We start from the raw sequence: 2,945 nt of genomic DNA, 5'->3' as shown, positions 1-2,945 counted from the left end.
CCTCTCACCTTTCCGTGGCTCTTGTTGTGATGTCCCATTAGCAGCTTTTGTATCATCATTCGCTGGCAGCCGTGACTCCACACCAGTCTGGGTCTCTTCCTGCTGCTCTGTTTGTTCTGATGAAGGCTTGAAGTTTGCAAGGTGTTGCTGCTCAACTTGACCCACCCCATCTCTATTTCCTTTAGTGAAACTACCCTTTTCTGACATTCTAAATCAAATCAAATCTAGGTAAGGTTTGGATAAGTGAGTAGGTAATTTAAACCTTAGTACGTGGTATAAACATGTATAATGCTTGTAACAAAGGCTTGAACAAACACCTTACCAAACAATTACACTATTAACTTACAGGTGAAAATATAATGAATAGGTGTACGCTGACCCTTTTAATGTTTTGTAGCAATATATATTGTTTAGTAAGTATCAAATAATATTTTTCCAGTAATACACATAACAGCGATACATTAAGATAGAAGGAGCAAATGCATAATACCAGCGTCTTGATGAAATACACAACTATCTCGTAATCTTAAAGTCTCTTATTAGCAGTTCACAAGGCTAGGGCCACCTTCAAACGCATTGACTTGTACTTGCATGTCTGACTTTCCTGTTAGCCTTGACCTTATGTTGCCTCACGATGCTTCCTTATGTGGAGATTTTCTTCTTAGGTTGCAGGTAGGTGCAAAAACTCTTATCTGGCAGATGACAGAGCCTACCAGGATTTGGGTATCTTGTAGACGTTTACAGCTGGATGAGATTCTTCTTTCTCTCTTGCTCGTGAAGAGCATTGAGTTCTCACTGTAACTCCCTCCAGTAACCACGAGCACAACCGTTCCTTGATTTTAACTGGCGGCTTTATTCTGTAGTTTAGTCAGAATTATCACCTTCCGTGAGAACTATAAAGTAAATGAAAATACAGTTTAAGCACACTCTTACACCTTCTTGTCTTATGAGTGACTTATTAGCTTGGTATAACTCTGAAGTAATTACATACATAAACAGTTTAGCCGGAGCTATAACAGTATCAGATTGAGCACACGAATAAAGGAAAAAATACCTCATTGGCTGCTTATTACAGAAGGGAGGAAATCAAACTTCACACTTATATTCCTGGCATGAATTCACGCTTCATCCTAACATACACATATCAACCTTTACGAACTACACCCGGTAACATGAAAACTTAGCTAACATCGCGCGGGAAAGCCTTCACCCCCAAAGATGTGTTGCTACGATAATGATCCCCGTTACAACAGTTATTAGCCACGTAGTTCCACCTGTCTTATCATTTCCCTTGTATAGCGAACACGTAAACAATTCAAACAACAAACAACGACATAGACTTACAGATTAACTGTCAGTTACACTATTCACCCCCTCAAAGTCAATACTTTGTAGAGCCAGCTTTTTTATCAGCAATTACAGCTGCAAGTCTCTTGGGGTATGTCTCTAGAAGCTTGGCACATCTAGCTACTGGGATTTTTTTTCCCATTCTTCAAGGCAAAACTGCTTCAGCTCCTTCAAGTTGGATGGGTTCTGCTGGTATACAGCAATCTTTAACCTCTTGCATCTAGACGTTCCGCTAGCGGAACCCCTAGCCAACAGCCAATGGCATCGCATGGCGCGAAATACAAAACCAATTAAAATACCACAATTCAATTTTCTCAAACAATCAACTATTTTACACCATTTTAACCTGTTGGGGCTAGGGGGCAGTATTTTCACAGCCGGATAAAAAAACGTACCCGATTTAAACTGGTTACTACTCTTGCCCAGAAATGAGAATATGTATATAATTAGTAGATTTGGATAGAAAACACTAAAGTTTCTAAAACTGTTTGAATGGTGTCTGTGAGTATAACAGAACTCATATGCCAGGCAAAAACCTGAGAAGATTCCATGCAGGAAGTGCCCTGTCTGACAATTTGTTGTCCTTCTGTTGCATGTCTATCGACAATACAGCATCTATGCTGTTACGTGACACTTTCTAAGGCTTCCATTGGCTCTCTAAAGCGTTCAGAAAGCGGAATGACGTGTCTCCTGTCTCTGGGCAAAGTACAGCAGCAGAGTTTGTAAGTGGCCTGCCTAGGGACAGTGAGACTGAGATGCGCGTTCACGAGACTTCTCCATTTTTTTCTTTCAGTCTTTGAATGAATACAACGTTGTCCGGTTGGAATATTATCGCTATTTTATGAGAAAAATAGCATAAAAATTTATTTTAAACAGCGTTTGACATGCTTCTAAGTACGGTAATGGAATATTTTGTCATTTTTTGTCACGAAATGTGCTCGCCCTTCGGATTGTGACCTGAACGCACGAACAAATTGAGGTATTTGGATATAACTATGGATTATTTGGAACCAAAACAACATTTCTTGTTGAAATAGAATTCCTGGGAGTGCATTCTGGCGAAGAACAGCAAAGGTAATCCAATGTTTCTAATAGTAATTCTGAGTTTAGGTTGCCCCAAACTTGGTGGGTGTCAAATTAGCTAGCCTGTGATGGCCGAGCTATGTACTCAAAATATTGCAAAATGTGCTTTCGCCGAAAAGCTATTTTAAAATCTGGCATAGCGTTTGCATAAAGGACTTCTGTATCTATAATTCTTAAAATGATTTATGTATTTTGTCAACGTTTATCATGAGTAATTTAGTAAATTCACCGGAAGTTTTCGGTGGGTATGCTAGTTCTGAACATCACATGCTAATGTAAAAAGCTGTTTTTTGATATAAGTATGAACTTGATTGAACAAAACATGCATGTATTGTATAACATAATGTTCTAGGAGTGTCATCTCATGAAGATCATCAAAGGTTAGTGCTGCATTTAGCTGTGGTTTTGGTTTTTGTGACATATATGCTTGCTTTGAAAATGGCTGTGTGATTATTTTTGGCAGGGTACTCTCCTGACATAATCTGTTTTGCTTTCGCTGTAAAGCCTTTTTGAAA

General features: G+C 39.0%; 1 long non-coding RNA gene across 1 annotated transcript; it reads right to left on the bottom strand.

Moving 5' to 3' along the window:
• Positions 1-833: 833 nt before the first annotated feature.
• On the bottom strand, positions 834-1,285 carry LOC123729580 (uncharacterized). Its single transcript, XR_006761229.1, has 2 exons — positions 1,055-1,285; positions 834-893 (listed from the first exon to the last, which is right to left on the bottom strand). It is a non-coding gene; the product is annotated as an uncharacterized lncRNA (long non-coding RNA).
• Between the last annotated feature and the right edge of the window lie 1,660 nt (positions 1,286-2,945).

This window comes from Salmo salar, chromosome ssa21 (genome assembly GCF_905237065.1).
Source record: "Salmo salar chromosome ssa21, Ssal_v3.1, whole genome shotgun sequence".
NCBI lineage: Eukaryota > Metazoa > Chordata > Actinopteri > Salmoniformes > Salmonidae > Salmo > Salmo salar.
Note: the sequence above shows the minus strand (reverse complement) of the source record. Positions and strands in the feature narration are given on the sequence as shown.